The 18,367-nt window shown below is 38.7% G+C and overlaps 1 protein-coding gene across 1 annotated transcript in view; it reads right to left on the bottom strand.

The window, feature by feature from the left end:
- Positions 1-18,367, bottom strand: part of LOC109981743 (metabotropic glutamate receptor 4) — a 185,993-nt gene that overhangs the window by 118,571 nt on the left and 49,055 nt on the right. The window lies entirely within an intron of this gene.

Raw genomic sequence — 18,367 nt, 5'->3', positions numbered from 1 at the left:
AAAATGGAAGAGCGGAAAGAAACTGAATGCAGATACAAAGATTGCTTCTTGAATAGAGCATCTCCATGAGTTTACATGTATCCACCTCAACAACAGTATTTCTTTACTTGTTCAAAGCCAGACTAACACCTGTTCCCTGTTGTGCTTCTGTCATGTAATCCTTTCATTCCTTACAGGTTTCAAACAGCTGGTGTAGCATCATCCAAGTGGTTCACAGCCAAACAGTCACACTATCAATACAGGCCTGAGTTTACACCATCAGCTCTTATATTTAGCTCGCTTACAATTTTTTTTTTTTTTTTAGAGTTTCTAGAGTCGTGAACATTTGCACACCTTCATGCCTCATCCCACAGCGCTCTGCCTGAAGCTTTCTTTTTGCCTGCTGTGTAGTGTTTATGTGCTGTAATACACAAAACACAAGCGCTCACACCCTTTAATCAACACCTGGAGAGATGGAGAAAGGCATTTTTTTCAATAAATGTCGACAGCTATTTCATACTCACAACTACATGTAGGCCTACATCAACAACTATGAGACATTTTCTCATGAGTTTATAGGTTGGTTCTGGCCTCATGGCTTCAATGTTATTATTGAAGTTTTGGGCATCATTCCAGAGATTGGGAATGCAGTAACACTAACTTAAAAGAAGTTGGATAATGTAGGAAACACAATCCAACCATATGGCTGTCAGACGAAACTCAAAGGTTGGCTACTACTGTGGCACAGACAACCAAGGTGAAAAATGAAATTGCTTTAATGTTTTTAGCGTTTAAAGATCGAGTCAGCTGATTTTTCCCCAAAAAAATAAATATAGATTTAACAGAAAGTTAATATCCAACCCTGCCAGATGGTGAAAGCTTCTTGTTTTAAAGGTACAGCCTCCATGCTGGAGATGAGATAATCTGGGTTTTACTTTCTCAGTAGTACTGACCAATCTAAGTGTGTGTTTGGGTTACTCCTCGACATCAATCTAAGGTGTGTTTTCTGGAAGTGAGTGGGGTCGGTTTAATATAAGACAATAAAGGGAGTACCTCAATCAGTTTAATCAACATTGACCCATTCCATCTTGTTCCCAGTCAGAGAGGCCATTATTTTATTTTTTGTGACACTGAAAAATGAAAACAATCTTCAGTGTTCATTTTTTTGTGCAGAGGTCAGCACTTTATTTTCCATCACAGCTCTTTGTATAATGGTATTTGAAGCTATTAATTTTTCCCACCAGCCTGAACACTTTAGTGCCAACGGAGGAGAAGAAAACTGCGGGGTGCTCCCATCATCCTGCCCACCAGTAGAGACTGTGTTCTGTGGGTTTGATGGATGTGATTTGATGTTTTATTTTGTGGTGCACCCGCAGAGTCACACTTGGATATATGCCAAACTGTTCTTCAGTAATTAATACCACAAGTCTTTTATCCTGCTTTCATCTGATTAGAAAATATGCTCCCTCCCTTGGTGAGACAGACATTGTTGTCTTGTGCAATTAAGACCGGACCAGCCTCTATTTTCCATCTCACCACTCAAGTCTGAACAACACAAGACACTCAAAAGGGTTTGAAACACATAATGGTCAGACTCCCCAACACAGGCGTGCCCTTGTTCTTAGGTTACTGTGGCCTCCCCTGATGAGCCTCCCTCGTCCACTATCATCCATCTTGAAAGGACAGTCTGGTCAAGGTTGAGGTCCCAGTTATGACACATTTCTAACAGCTCTTATTATGGTGTTCACTATGTTTTCAGGGTTTTGAGGGGATTTTTTTTTTTTTCGTGGTCTTTGAAATCCTTTTACTCTAATCTTTCTTGTGATAAAACACGTTCAACTATAAGATCAAAAACATCTCATATTACGCCAGACAGCATGCTGACGCTCAGCAAAATGGTGATTTTAATTATTCTAATAAGAATTAGTTCAGTTGATGTCAGCTGAAATGTGCAGCTCTCCACAAGCATCGGAGTATGATTAGATAAGTCTTCAAAAAAGAACTTAGGGCTGCATAACCAAGAAATATTACATTTTCATTTTTTTTCATATTTTCTGTTGACTCAACAGTCAACTGTTAACTTACACTGTCAAAGTAAAGCAATAATCTTAAGTATGTCTAATGTGAAAAATGAATAGAGATATTTGTGTTTCATTCAAAATAAACGGATATTGAAGTATATTTTTTAGTAATAGGACAGTTTAGACCTGAACCCTGTAATATGTTACATTATATTACAGATATGCATTTTCTTTTGATGTCCCAAATTCGTGGAACGCCCCCCAACAAACTCTAAGGATCGGAGTTCTTCCCTCTCTTCCAGAGTTTAGGAATTAGATTTCGAGCCACTTTGTTTCAAATTGTAACTGTTTTAATTGGTCTCAGTGGTTTTTGAATGTTTGTTGTGTCTTTGCTTGTTTTACTGACAGCATTGGAAATGAGGGAAACCTCAGTGTCCTTTCGAGAATAAATAAAATCGAATCGAATTGAATGTCTGAAGCTAAGTGTTTTGGTGACTTTCTCCACTCCTGAGCTAACGTACACCTAGCTGGATGCCATGTGTTTCAGCTCTGTCCTTGAAGACTCATGGACACCAACCATCAACAACGACTCAATAACTGAATGTAAACAACATTTTCTAAAGAATTTACTACAAAACAAGGTTGAAGACATGAAAAGGGCCTGATGCTTAACACTTAAAAAACCTTTTGTTTTGGTCAAGTTGCACATCTGTTCTGATGTCATCCTAAAAGAAGACTTAAACCTAGACCCTGGTTTGTGTCTTGAATGCGCTCCAACAACATTTTATTATTTTTATTTACCACAGATATTTAAACACAAGCCATTGTCAAATATGGCTACACACCTTTGTGATTACTTGATTCTGATTGGTCAATATCTGCTTTAACACTGCTATTGAAGCAGTGCTAATTCTAACTGATCACTAGACCGGGATAAATCACATCAATAGGCTGAAAGCAGCCAGTAAAAAAATAGTTTTACCTAATTGTTGATTGGATTAGTAAGAAGCTGTGTTTTAAGCTGGATAAAAAACAGCTGGTGGGTCATCATATCAGAATAAAAACATTGAAAGGACAAAGCAGAGCCCAGTTATCATTTACACTACTAAAGAAAAAGCAATCGTTAAATGTGTTATACATGAAAAGATAGTAAGGCAAGGCAAGTTTATTTATATAGCACATTTCAACAACAAGGCAATTCAAAGTGCTTCAGTAAACAAGTAACGTTTGTTATTAATGAAAAACCTTTTTAAATCCCTAACAGCCATATAAACAACAGAAGTGATCATTTCAAACTTTACCAAACCAAGTTTGGAGCATTCAAGTTTTGTCATCAATCTGTTGGCTGTCCTGTTTCTCACACTCTGGTAGGTTGAGTTTTTCTTTAATTAAAAATGAGGCGAGAGCAGCAACAGTCTACAGCTGTTTAATCAGATTGAGCTGAGGCCGAGCTGTCACAGCAGGCTGGACTGTCGCTGGTCCTGTTCTCTGTCTAGTCCAATAGTCTATATGTATTTACATGACGTAGCACGACACCACATCTCACAGAGTGACAGCAGAGCTGTGACAGTCGCCTTGGTTGAGACAGCGAGAAAAGCAGCAAGGGATGATGGGGAAACAGCTTGTTGGAAATAAGTTGATTCTGTTCAAAGATGACAGCTACACTCACTTTTTTTCAGTCAAGGTTCAGTCTATTTCCACGACAATGAAAAAAGGATTAAAATGTGCCTTGCCATGCTGATGCCGTTTGACAAACTTTTGCTGTGCCAATGAATTTCAACACCTTGTAGAAAATGTGACAGTCAAGTTGGAACCAATGCGCTTTTTTTATGAAGAATTGTAAAGCAATTTAGTCATTCTGAGAGCTAATGAATTAAGCAACCTATAAAGTTCCCTATGGAGACCTAGGATTTACTATTTATATTGCCTTTACTTTTCTTAAAGATAGGCTCAATAACAAATCAGGAGATGATCAATATCCAGATTGTCTAATGTTAGTTTGTTAGTATTGTTATGAGGAGTGTGTGATATCATCTATGATAATATCTTAATTGAGGTTTTAAAGATGTGGAAATTACAATATCAAGTATGACATTTATTTTGCAAAAAAAGAACAATCAAAGACACACCTTGAGAACCCACACACATCCACTGCATGATCAAGCCCAGTAGGAAAGACTTCTGCTCATGCACATTGAGAACACAACCACTACCAGAATCGGACGTGGCTCATTCTCACCAGCAAGGAGGAATGGATGAATGTTGCTCAAAAGATGTGAATCTGCAGACTTTGTCGGGAAAGCGCTCTCCATAAAAGACAGCTCGTCAATTCCTTGTATCACTACCTGAGAATCAACCACCGCAAAGAATATGAAGAACGGGAAAAAGCTTCAGGAGTGAGCGGGCGACCAAGACCAACCAGCTTAAGTCCCAGCAAAACAAAAACACAATGTTTGCAGCTACTCTGGAAAAGGCTGACTTGATGACAAGATGGGCAACAGATGGCAAGAAATAAAAAACGCTGTCACCAATGATATTGCAAAGGATATAGTGCCAAATCAAGAGGTCAAGAGAGATAGTTTGAAAATACTACTTTGGACCCAAAATAAACCCTGCCTAGTTTAAAAAGCTCTCATAATAGTTTTTGTTGGTCTTTGTGCAATATTTCACCCAGTAAATCCTGTAGGCTACTTTCAAATTGTTTACTCATACTTGCAGTGTTGGAGATCAATACCTGCTCAGGTGATCTCAGTGATGATTGTGTATTGTATTTACATGAATGACTGAGATTTAACTTAACAGCTAAGAACTGTTAACATGACTTTTACAACTGCTTCATCTGGTACAAATGTTGATGTACCCTAAACATCAATCCTTCAGTCATGCACTTCTCACATCACTGACTCTCCGGATTTCCAAAGATTTTGGTTTCTCTGATATGAAGAAAATCGTTTGTAAAATGTTTCTCAATCTGTTTCCTTTTTCCTGTTGTGACCACTTGAGCCAGGTCCTAACAATTTGATCTTATAAGCTTGTCTGAGAATAAGCTTAGCCCTGAACACAACTTTTTTTTTTAAGTCTATTGTTTCCTGTCACCTTGAATATAATCCTTTCCAGAAACTGATTCTGGTCAAAGAGAATTCTTCAGTTTTCTTTTAAACTTCTGTCTGCCCTGTGCAGTGAGTGAAACCTAAGTGAAGAAACTACAGAATTTGACCTTATATATCTTGAGTAATGACATATAAACTGCTATGTCATGAAGACCCAAGTAGCTGATATGAGGGCTTTTGCAATGGTAATTAATTCATGAAAAATATTCCATCTATTTTTTTCCCATTATTTTTATCAGCACCTGGTTGTAATGCAGTACTTCTGCCAGAAGTTGGCAGTAGCTAACTGAAAGCTGTTTGCTAACGACCATTTAATAACTGAAGAAGTAGTTAGTTAGTTTTTAAGTACCAATCTATTATACTTGTTGTTTGAAACGAAAATATCATTTCAAACGTTAAAATAACCACAATCTGATGCTAAATCTGCCAGCCATTTAATGGCTGTTTCCATAATGCGTTATCACAATATTCTTGAAATGCACATTCCTTATAAATACTTGTGTAACCCTTACCGTATCTTTTACGGCCTACTAATCATCATCCAAGTGCAAGACAAAAAGAATATCCTACATCAAGATTCACATGACGTCATCTTTTGAGTGCATCAAAGCAGCCTAAATCGAAATCAAATGGTGAGAAACCGCAGGGTTCCCACCCTTCATGCTCCCAGCCATATAGGACAGATGTTGCCTCTCCTGAAGCGTGGGACAAGATGAGAATTGATCAGACAGACACGCTATGTGACTATTTAACATTCTCCAGCAGTCTGAATTCCTCTAATTGCTTCATTGATACTGTTCACTCACACAGAACGAGAGCCTGGCATTTAACGTCAACAGAGAAAGCAAGTGGAGCTCAATGGACTTTTATTTTTAAAAAAGAGACATCGAAATCTACCCTGTATCTCTTATTTAAGACAGAGAGGGGGGATATTTGTTTATACATCTAATGTGCGATAAGTAACGGAAAATATGTCAAACTCAGTATTAGGAAATGATTGATTAAGATATCAGCAGGACAGGACAGCTGAAGATTGATAGGAAATGCTGGGAGGAGAGAGTGGGGGATGATATGTAACAAAGGGTCGAGGTTAGTTACGAATCCACAGCCGCCGCGACGAGGATCACTGCCTCACCACATGGGCGAAACATCACTGCTAGGCCATCCAGCGCCTCAGCAGCCGTCATCTGAAGACAAAATGGCCTCTGGGAACAACCTCCTAATTTCCAGGGCTGCCGGTGTAGCCAGTGGCTAGCAAAAAAACAAAGTAGTTCCAGGGAACACTTTCTTTTCCATAAGCTGCTTTTTTTTGACTACCAACAGTCTGACTACCAACTTGACGTTCGAGCTTGGAATTGGACTTGAGAGACCACATTAAAGAGCAGATTGTCAGATACCTGTTGGTTGTTGTTATATTAATCGAAGCTTTAATGTTATCGGATGAGCGTCTATGGGTTCTAGTATTATAGTGTATTCCAATACTCCAGTGGGTTCCGGTTATTGTTCCTCCAACTCAGCTCGCCCGCAGCCCACTGAGCAAACGAAGAACAGCAGCATTTGAACCACTGACAAGGTTGGGTCTGTTGCAGTCAAGGTAAAAGGGCCACAATGAAGGCCTGTCGTGATCCCGGCTAGACTTTTTTTTTTTTTAGATAGAACTTCTGCCACCAGCTTCAAGATGAAACAACAACATCGCTTCATTTAGTGTTTATGCACTTTATATAGAACAGTCAGGTGGAAAAAATGATTTCCCAACATAAACATGCTGTTTAATGAAGGCTTTAGTGACAGAAGTACAGAGCATTTTGACGAATAAGACTTCAAGAATCAATTGAGTTGTCTGCCAAAATGTGTTTTCAGAAGTCTGATTATGGCCATATTGACTTTAATGGAAGAGAAGAATTTAAACCAGGGTCAGCTGATTTCTTAAGTCTCTTGAAACGAGTGTTCAAAATGCAAAAAGTATAGAAATAATGTGTAAAGGAAAACTACACAATGCACTTTAATTCCACACCTTAGTATTGTGGATGTAGACCTAGTAACTGCAAACTTGGTCGCAAATATGTATTACAATACAATTTTATATCTCACCAAATATTCCGAAGAGAGAAAAATCAAACTTCCTTACAGCTCTCTGTGGAGAAAGTGTTTTCTGTTAGTGTTTCTTTAAAAACCATAACTTTTTGGGGCGCTGGTGGCGCAGCAGTTGGTGCGTGCGCCCCATATATGGAGGCTGTCGTCTCAAGCGGGCGGCCTGGGTTCGCATCCCACCCGTGGCCTCCTTCCCGCATGTCGCTCCCCACTCTCTCTCCCTGTTTTCCGACTCTGTCCACTGTCCTATATCTCCATTAAAGGCATAAAAAGCCCAAAAATAAATCTTTAAAAAAATAAAAAAACCTTAACTTTTTACAGTCTTTGTATTTCTATATTCCACCTCCGGCTTGAAAACCATTTACAAATTATTCCATTATTAACACAAAGTGTGTCACAGAGCTGTCTCTCGGTAGGCTCCCCCATGTGTGTTATGTCAGCTGAGCCTGGCCAGCCTTGGCTGTGGCCTGTATTCTCTGCGTGCAGCATCTGGGCCAGAGGCAGTTTCCATGGGAGGATGATTTTCTCGATCTCTTCATCATCTAGAGTGTGGTAGACATGTGTGTAATGGTCTCTCTCATGCCTCACTGCAGACTGTCTTCAGTCTGCGAAAACTACATTGAGAATTAGATAGCGGCGGGTTGACAAACGCTCTTCCACAATTCCCGACAGGTCCGGTGGCCTTTTCACAAACAGACGTCCAGACTGCACACACAGGTCGGAAGCACTTAAGCACAGACACAAGCACCCTCATGCCCACATCTCTGATATGTGCACATCGGACACACACACACACTAGTGCACCGGCAGACAGGGAAAACACACCAGCTCAGTTTGTTTGCAGTCTCTCTGCTCTGTTTGGCATTTGTCGACTTCACTGTCAGACTGACAATCACTATAGGTCAAACCAAATTGCCTGTTGTCCAAGGTGTCTCGAAAGTAAACTTGCCTAAATAATTACTCACTCAACCGTGCAGAAGCAGCCTCAGGAGAAACACTGGCGCTTTTTTGATGTCAAGATAGGTTATGATATGTCCTGTTTCATGAACCAGATGTCACTGAGGAGAGAGGGGGGGGGAAAAAAAGAAAAGTGCCATAACAGGATTTAACTTTTCTCTTCACCCTGGTCAATCTGACATTAGAGCATCTTGACAATCGATCTGTGCTGCTCGGCCGTGCAGCTTGATAAGAAGTGCTCAGACTTCCCGTAGACAGCTGATTATGTTTCGTGGGCACAGCCTGGCCTTTTTCCCCTCTGACAGCAGTCTATTACAGCAGTGATCAGTAAGCAGCTGTAATCACCTGTATGGCTGTTGTGGGGATGATAAGGATGAAAAGAGCACAGCTAAGCCACCAAAGACCGACCCCGGCCATCAAAGATCGATGCATCGCCTTGTCCAATAATAAACCGCATCAACCTTTCGTCTGTCAACAGATATATTAGGACACGGTGTGATACGGACCTTTCATGATGAATTGACATTTTCAATCAGCAGCCCGGCTACATCCGCACATGCAGACATCCGCAGCATTAAATACCATGTGTTTACCATGATGAGGTATGATGAAACACACTGTATCTGTGCCTTTTTTGATTTTTCAGTAAGACTTGGACCAACCTTATGATGCAATCACATAGCTCACTGATCTGTAAATCTGGCCATGAAAATATTTAATCAAGCTTGTGTAGCTCAATATGAAATCAATACACTTCCATTTGTTCACAGCCCGATTAGCACATGCCAAAGATCACCATGGCTACAGGCAGGGTATCCACGCTCTGTGAATGCTATTTGCCATCTAGTGTCACTACTCAGTTGAAAATAGCCTTATGAATGTAAATCAGGCTGCAACCTACTACTACTTTAGTCACAAAATAATCTGAGAACATTTTCTGCTTCAATGGAAAAAATCCCTTTTTTTCCATATTATGTCAGATAATAGTGTAAAAAATGCACTTTGCTGTCTACACCCAAATACAGTCAGCATACTGTTGAATAATCACTTTTTATCTATGCTGGAACCAGAGAATGATGGACACTTTTGCTTGTGTAAAAGAAATTGATGATACATTATTTATAAAAAAAACCTCCCTAAAGTATCATATAGTTAGTTTACAACAAACCACAAGGAAAGTACCAAGAGAAGTTCAGACAGTCTCAGTAGAATCATGTCGAATCAGAAGTACTTGGCTCCAAGTGAACGCATCTTTTTGTTGTGTAAAGCATTTACTGCAATATTAAATGTGAAATATTCCCCCTCGGTAAGCTGCTACATTGTTAGATATCAATAATGTATAATGTTTGGAGTATTTTGTGACAAAGTGTTGATATTTATGTATATGTATGGTCAGCGCAGCTTGCTTTGGGTTTTTCCACCTCATTTCCTCCAACAACTTTTAAAACAGTGGAAAGGAAATAAAGTGGCTTCTCAGTGTTTGGTACAAGTACAACAGATAGAGAGAAAAACAAAGTGAGAGAGATGGTGTGTTTTGTTTACTGTAGCTTTAAAGAAAATGCTGTAGGATGGTGTCCTGGTTGGTCGATCAGCACAGCCTGTGGAAATCTTCTATGATTTTTATTTTATGCAAAATACACTTACCATACCATGTTTTTCTCACACTTATATGTCTTTAGCTAGTCGACAAAGACCCTAATCATAAGAAAAGTCCATCCAAACTCTGTCTTTTGCCTGCACCACTTATCAGAAAATGTGTGCTCAAACAGGCCGTTTGGAGATTTACCCCTCTGTGACATCACAAAGGTCAGCAACCCCTCCCCCGCTAGGTGTTTGTTCTGTCCTCTGAGTCTACCTTCTCACCATAAACAATTGTGCATTGCGCAAGAAAGCCCAAGCCAACTAAGCCCATCCAGAGGGGCGTGGTTAAAGGCAGCTCATTTGCATTTAAAGCTACAGACACAGAATCTTTTTTTTTTATCATTTGGTAAAAAAAAAAAAAAAAAAATGTGACTTAATGATTTATCTATTCTTAATCTTTTGCGGATAAAGATTCTGCAATGGGATGATTGGTGAATGGTGTAACGGTCCTAGCCTTGTGGAATCAGATTCCAATAAATATTATTAAGCACGTGTACGTCAAACAATCAAATTAATGTTGAAACTCAACCGTTTAACTGTTGAATATGAATATAGGAGACAGCTCAGACCTGAATCCTGCTCGGAAGTTGATTGTTATCACAGGTAACAAATCACAAATGCTAACATGGTGATTTGTTTTACTCAATGAACTTGACAGTGACAATTAATGCAGAAATGTTTATTTTCTTCTTTCTTTGGCTCTCTCATTGAAGCTTTCTAGTCATCAAAAACAGAATGATATGTCTTTGAGGTTTTAAAAACTTCACAGCTCGTATTTACTATTAATAATCAATCAATGCTTTTCTATACTGGTGAGAAGGAGGTGAAGAAGTGAGAATAATTCACACACACAAACACACCTATTGACCGTCTCCAAACTGACCTGACCTACATGTGTGTGGACAGTGGGAGGAAAATGGAGCATAATGCGGAGGCCGATACCAGCAGGAGGTAACATGTGTGCAGAAACACAGTTGTTGCTCTGGAAAATTGAAGAGATTCTCATATCTAGTCAGTTGTGTTTTGTACGACATATCCGAAACAGTCATAGCACATATCACAGATAACTTAAAACCAGCACACTCATTGGTATTCAAAACTTCCATCATTTCCAGCAGTGCCGCCTTATCTCTGATCCGCCAAGCACTCACAGTCATGACCTTAGACCATCCACACTTTCAGTGCTAGTATATCTACTCCAACCCCTCTTCCTTCTGCAGCAATGTGCAAAAAAAAAGGCACAGAAGGAAATGTTCAGCAAGAGCTTTATTAATGCAGCATGCTAGATTTAAAAGATTAACCTCCTCCTGAAATATAGGAGCTCCAGTCAGATGCGTGCAAAAGTGCGATCCATATTTGTGCATCTGTTGTGTAATTGAGTCCCAGTGAAATCCTGTGTTCATGTATAAATCGTACATTGTGCTATGTTTTCACATACTATACCACTGACCTGTAATTAAATACATCCCTCCACATTCAAATTTCCATCCATTCAATGATTCTTCCTTTTTTTCATAAATGTAAGTCTTTAACGTTAAACAAAAGTAAGGGCTCAAAGAGAAACAACAAACATGAAGTAAATCAATTCATGAAAAGAGGCCAAAGAAACAGTGCAGTTGATCAGTACAGTGTTTGTATTTTTTTTTCACATCATTTTCATTATTTAACTGAATTTAAATTATTGATGAAAACAGTTCTATTTTTGTCACTTTTCTGGTAACCTTGGGAAATATTTTTGTAGTATTATTGAGCCTCCATACAAGAAAGAAACTTACATATGCTGTTTTTTAAAGAAAATGATTCCCAAATATGCAGTGTAGCAGTGCTTGTCATTCAAACGGGCAGCTGCTGAGCAGGATCAACTGGATTGCAATAGGTGCAGTTCTTTCTGATGTGAGTTTTCAGCATTTTGAGATCCTCGTTTCCAACATATCAGAAGATGATTATTGATTGAACATATTCAGTGTCTTTCTCTGAAATCTTTGAAAAAAAATTCTGCTAAGGACACTTTGTATCCTGATCAGGAGTGGAACACCTTTTGTTAAGAGTGCCTTTGATTGCAGTAGCTAAAACTACCTAAGAAATTACCCAGCATTTCAACATGGGTAAGAATTCACTATTAATTTTCAAATTATCTGTACAATAGATGATCAGCAGGGGGTGTTTTCATATTATTTCCTTGTCCTTGTTTATGCCCTGTGGCGCTCTCAGTGAAATAAACAATAGATAATCATGCCACCAAACATCTTGAGAAATAGAGAGTATAAGTAGTCTGGTTTCCAGACCAAAGATTGAGAGATTTTTAATAAAGGTAAGGCTTTAACTGCTTTTCAAAAATGTGAACTGACTGTTTTAACATCACCCTAACTTTTGTGCAGTCCCATTTTAAGCATGCTGATCAGAAACTCAAATGACTTATGATAGGGGACACTAACTATTCAGACCAACATCAATGTTTGGACCAGGCTATAAACATGTTCATTTCTGCTGTAAAAAGAGACATTTTTGAATGGAGTTTATGTACATGTCTTCCGGATCTCTAGGAGCCAGCCTCAAGCAGACATCCGAGCAACTGCAGTTTCTTGCACTTGCACATTGGCTTCATTTTTCAACACTGGACATTGCCGTGTCATCGTTACTCAAAATTGATCGCAGAACCTTGTTTTGTAGATATTCATCAGCATGTGTCTGCTGCTCTCGCTCCCCCTTGTTCTAATCAGAAACTTGAATATCCTCACGAGTGACCTTTAAAAGCTGTCTTCCTAAATACATACCAAGTCAAATATAGATTTATTTATCCTTTGACTTATACATTATTATATAATTATGATCAACTTCAATATGATTGATTCTCTGTTTTTTGATAGATTTTTTTTACTTCTATGAGTCATGCAAAACAAATATTTGTGTTTTTCCAAAAACAAAAAAATCGATTTCTAGAATTTGTCTAGTCTAGGATATATGACGTTTGTACTTATTTTTGTTCGGATATCATCATGACTTCCCATTATTTATCCAGGATAATTGTGACTGATGTTTTCATTTCATCCTGTACCTTCACACCACGAGCACTGTCATATTGAATTAAAATAAACACTGACAGATTATGCAGCATAAAAGTGTTTTATCTGTTGACAGCACAGTGAATGACGACGACATAGAGGCCGTTTTTGTTTTCATATTGAAACAGAAACATGTGTCGATTTGGTTAGAGGGATTTTCATTTAACTGAACAAATGTACACAGTGAAATATGGGAACTGATCGTCTGAAGAAACACATGCACATATGTGTTCAAACCCACCAACCCACACTCATACAGAGAAACACAAGTGTCTCTGGCGTGTGAAGAAAACTGACCGATGGTAGAGAGTCTGGATCTGGTTTCTGGATGGACGTTTTTCAAACTCTTTAAAAAAGCAAATGTTGCTACGTCTCATTTGCGAGGAGAATAACTCGCCTTTATTCGGCAACATGAGATCACAACAAAGGCTAAATGTAATCAGACGGTAAAACAATATAATTACACAGGAGTACACAACATGATGCGTGCAGGAGTCCTATAGAGGAGGCCGACACCTGCCACCAGTAATTTGTCGCTTTAAGGCAAGCACAAGAAGAATAGTGAGGAGAAAGTAAGCACCTATCAGGACTGGTTACAGAGATGGTATCAGGAATCGTTCCAAATTTAAGAATAATTAAAATCACTTCCAATCTTTCACCTTTGTGAAGCTTCAGAGACGTTTGTCAAATATTGTTCCAGTTGTTATTATCAAGTGTCAGTCTTGTGACCTGTGTTGGAACGTTATCTTTTTTTAGACAAATGAGTCACCATGAATCAACACTAAGTCATCCAGCAGTAAAATAACAAGCCACTAATAACAATAAGTGGGAAAACCAAGCCATAGTTAAGAGAGTGTGCTATTTTCCTGATTGCAAAGACAGCGCTTGGATTGTACTTCAGCTGTTCAGTCATTACGTCAGAGCCGAGGGGCTCGAACATTTCATTTCTTTATTATTCAAAAAGGCTGAATCTGAAGAGCATTTTGTGACATACTGTACATCCTTCATAAAAAATACAACAAACCACAGATATGTATATACTTATTAAGTCAGTGGACCCCTGATCTGTATAAAATAACATTTGGGCCTTTAACATGCTTGTGAGTATTTGAGACCATTTAGAAAGAAGAGTATTTGTGTGATCAGGCACTAATGTTGGACAAGAAGGCCCATCTCACATTAATTCTTTGATTTATGTATTATAAATGGATGATCAAGGGTCATCAGGGGAAAGGGGGAAAGCAAACTTGGATATAGTTTTCTTATATCAATTGTCACACACTGTCAGCTGGTCATGTGACAACAAAGAAAAGTAAGGAATTCAAGAGGTGCAGCTTCATTCAGAGCAAAGTAAGAGCCAAATAATTAAAATGATTGGAAATGTTAAATGGAATTTGCCAAAAAAAAAAAAAAAAAAAATTAAATTGATTACACTTTTTTTGTTGTTGGGTCCTGTTGCCTTTCTGTGATATGACAGTGGATAGAGCAGCAAATCAGGAGAGAGCGGGGAATGAGACATGCAGGAAAGGAGAAACAGAAACCGCCTTGAGGACTACAGCATTCGTACATAAAGCTCGACCTAACCACTAGGCCATATGCGCCCTGCCTTTCTCAAACTTTTAGTAAAGCAAACACATAAGTAACTGATTTCATGACAGGCTGTGGTTTATATTAAACAGCAAACCTCCGGGCAGAAACATCACTTGAAACTGCATTTTTGTGAAATGACTGACATCCTTTCTGTCCGCTTGAGATTAATCCAATAACTCAATACATAAAACCACGATTATAAAACAATTTTTACTTGGTCAGGAGTAAAAGCTATGTGCTGCTGGTGACAAAGGGTCAAAAGAAAGACTTTACGCCTTTTTAAAGGGGACACAAGGCAAACTGATTGGGAACAACTGGCTTAAAATCATGGGCATGAATCGACAGTGAGCGTCAATAATCTGCCCCACACCTTCACAGGCCTTTACTCCCTGCAGAAAAAAATGACCCAGCTGCATATCCAGCCAATCGGAGCCAGTCTTTGAAAGGTTGACATTTTGGGAGGTCTGATTCAGGATTTTGGGCAAATCAGGGGGAGAAAAAGAAACTAACTATTTTTCACACAAAAAAAGCCCCTCTTGTGTTTTGAGGAAGATGGAGGGTTGCTCTGTAGGAGCAGGGAGTGTGTGCATGAGCAGAGTGAAATGATGTGGATGATGCTGAAGCCCCTCTGGTGGTCAAAGAACAACAGGTTGGCAGGTCTGCTTCTTTCTGACGGATGAAAACCAAAACTGTTTAGCAGATGAATGCTATCATTGTCTACTGAATATCATAGGCGATAGAAGGAGAGTGTTGGCTTAATAGCTGCAAAATCAGACAGTCAGCATTTTGTTAATGGAGCCGTTGGCGGAGGGCAGAAGAGGTTGGTGAAAAAAAAACACGGCATAGGAAAAGACAGAAAATGGAAAAATATCACCTCCATGAACTGAGCAGGATTATTATCTGTAGCTCACACAATGACTTACTGTACTCTGGCCAAAATGGCTCTCATTTCAAAATTACAAAGTTACAATGCTCTCTACTATCCATCCATTTGTGCTGCAGCTTCCTCTTTTTAAAGCAATAATGATACAGTGGAGCTTCTTTCCAATAAAGAATGTATTATATCCTCATTGTATGTGTGCCTATATTAAAAAACCTAAAAGAAAATCTCACAACAATTGCTCCTTTTTCAGAATATGACGCTTTAAACAGAACTTTTGTCACTGCTATACATCTATCTGTTTCAGCATCAAATTGCATAAAGCACAGGGATAATGCCAAATCGCTCCGGCTAACAATTCAAACTCAACTTTTAACATCTCACAAGATGGAACTATGTGTTCAGCAGAAGGGAAACTGTCTTTGCAGGCCTCAACGTGGGGCAGTCAGTGTTAACTATCATATTGTCACTGGCTCACTGAATAAATGGGCTTGGTTGAGGCGAGATGCGTCGATGGGCTGATACTAGTTTATCTTGATTTAGCTGTCATTCCCCCAAATGAGCTGCTAAATCAAAGGTGACACGGAGCCGTCATTCTACTGTGCCTCTGCGGGGTTTATAGGAGGAAAAGAACCATCAGAACACGGCCAGATGAAGCGTGAAATTTCATGACATAAACCTGTTTTTTTCTTGTTTTAAAAGATTCACTATACGAGTGTTTAATGAAAAGAAAAGTTACGGAAATTGGAGGATTGACTATCACACTACAAACTATATGGTCGCCATATTGTGCTATTTATCAGGCTGATGCAGACCCATTAAAAATGTGGGTGACCACAATGATGAAATGCAATAAACAGGGAAACAATTTTCGACCAAGAAGTGATGAAACTGGGAGTAAAAAATAATGAAGCGTCATATAAGATAAGTCATGCTGGATTTCAAGGACTGCCAAACTTCCTTTTATACACTCAGAAAAACATGGACAGGAATAAAACTGTGAAGCAGGATTAATACCAGACCTTTCAAGTGGGTTTAGTTTCTTTTTTGTTATGGCTGATCCAATTCTGTCCTAGTCCAAAATGTAAATGACCACAAAGTGCATGCATTTAAAGATTTGATTACATTTTTACTTTTGAAACTCCGCTCAGGTGATTACTTCTTTCCAGATGAAAACAAGCCAAAAGATGAAATCCTGCTCAAATAATCTGCACTGAAGCTGCCAACGAAGGGGGCTGGTCCTCAAAGAAAACCATAAAGGAACATTATGTTCACCAGATAAACTTTCACTCACTGTTTCCTGAGAAGGAAAAACAAGGTTTTTTTTTTGCGGTACATTAACCCATCATACTCACCTAACACTTAACAATCTGGGCTGAAACATAAACGTTTGCCAGAGCAGATGATCAACTGGAGGGAAATAACCATTAGCAGACTTAAAGAGGTTGCAACAAAGCAGATGGTGAGCAGCTCTGGGAGAGAGGCATGTGGTCGAGCTTTGACCACACAAACAGCTGCTGAATGGATCGCTCACATATTCAAGGAATCATGAGAGAAAGTGAAAAAACAGCTACTTATATCTGACGACCTCGTCACCGTTTCCTATGTGACGAGGTTTCTGCTCTATGCATCATACTTTGAATGAGCTTGACACTGATAGCGTAACACTCACAAGCTGTCATCTTATTGCAGCTTTACTGAAAGTGATGTTTTTTTCCCCCAAGCATATGCAAACACACAGAAATGAAACACCTGGAAAAAAAAAACATCTGCTTTTTCTGACTATGAAATGTATTTTTAAAAAGCGTATTTTTGGACTGTCCTTTTCATGATCAAGATTTGTTTACACTTTAGCTTCAACATGTGATCCCATCAGAAAAGAAGGGTGACTCAATAAACCAGTGTATTGACTCAAAGGAGGAAAAAAAGAAAAAAAAGGAGTTTAATGTAAAAATAAAATCATTGAGAATCTGCTTTTAGCAACTGTGCTACATGATGAAACGTCACCACTTTAACATCTAAGTTCAAGTTTTCTTTATTGTCATTCAAATTGTACCTCACAGTGCAGATCAGAATGACATTTCGTTGCAGTAGGCTCGTCATAGCGCGGGATAAAAAAAACAGCAGCAAGTATTTACATAAAAATAAGATGAAAACATAAAAAAGTATAAAAGAAAACTATGTATAAAAATGACTATAAAAGATAACAAATATATTGCACATAATGTTCTTCTTTATTGCGCTTCTTCTTCATCTTCTTGTTACCATTTCTGTAACATGTTATATACCCTTTTTTAATTGCTCATAGTTTTTAAATGTCATTCCAATACTTTATCTGTCTGTAAAGCCCTTTGAACCGTCTCTGTTTAAAATGTGGTATATATTCAAAGCTGCCGTGGCGTGCTTTGCCTTGGATTAAAGTTCTAGAAAAAAATCTGGCATTACATACATAACTGCTAATCTGTCTGAAATATGTATTATTCAACGCTGTGGTTCATTATTTACATGGTTTTTTTTCCAGCAATGTTATCATGTCCAAAAGCCCACAAGAACTCACAAGAAATAAGGCTCGGAAACGGCAGCTGAGGGAAACCTCTAATCAACTATTCAGAATGGTCGGCGTTTTTCCGCTGCTGAATATTATTTGCTCTACTTTTTGTTGTCAGTTTAGAGCACTTAACACTCGAGGGTTCAGAACAATTAACTGACTCACATTAATTATAGCGGTGCCATGCAAGAGCAGCCTAGAAACAGCAGGTGTCTGGAAGTTTAAAAAACTATTTATATCAGGTAGGTTTGATATTCTGAATCGTGTTTATCAAATGTTTACAAATCTCAGCTAGGTGATTTGCCGCTGTGGAATTTTTCTAGAGGCTCCCTGAAAATGTAAAGTCTCATAAACAATAAGTCCGTGGGTAAGCTTATGTGTCAGCAACAAACAAGAGCTTGAACTCAGGGTGAGGGAAAATGTCAGAATCAGTGGGATGCTGAAGGCTTGTGTGCTCTTGCAGAAAAAAAATTATTAGATTCTTCGTT

The sequence above is a fragment of the Labrus bergylta genome, chromosome 5 (assembly GCF_963930695.1).
Source record: "Labrus bergylta chromosome 5, fLabBer1.1, whole genome shotgun sequence".
In the NCBI taxonomy this organism is placed as follows: Eukaryota; Metazoa; Chordata; class Actinopteri; order Labriformes; family Labridae; genus Labrus; species Labrus bergylta.
Note: the sequence above shows the minus strand (reverse complement) of the source record. Positions and strands in the feature narration are given on the sequence as shown.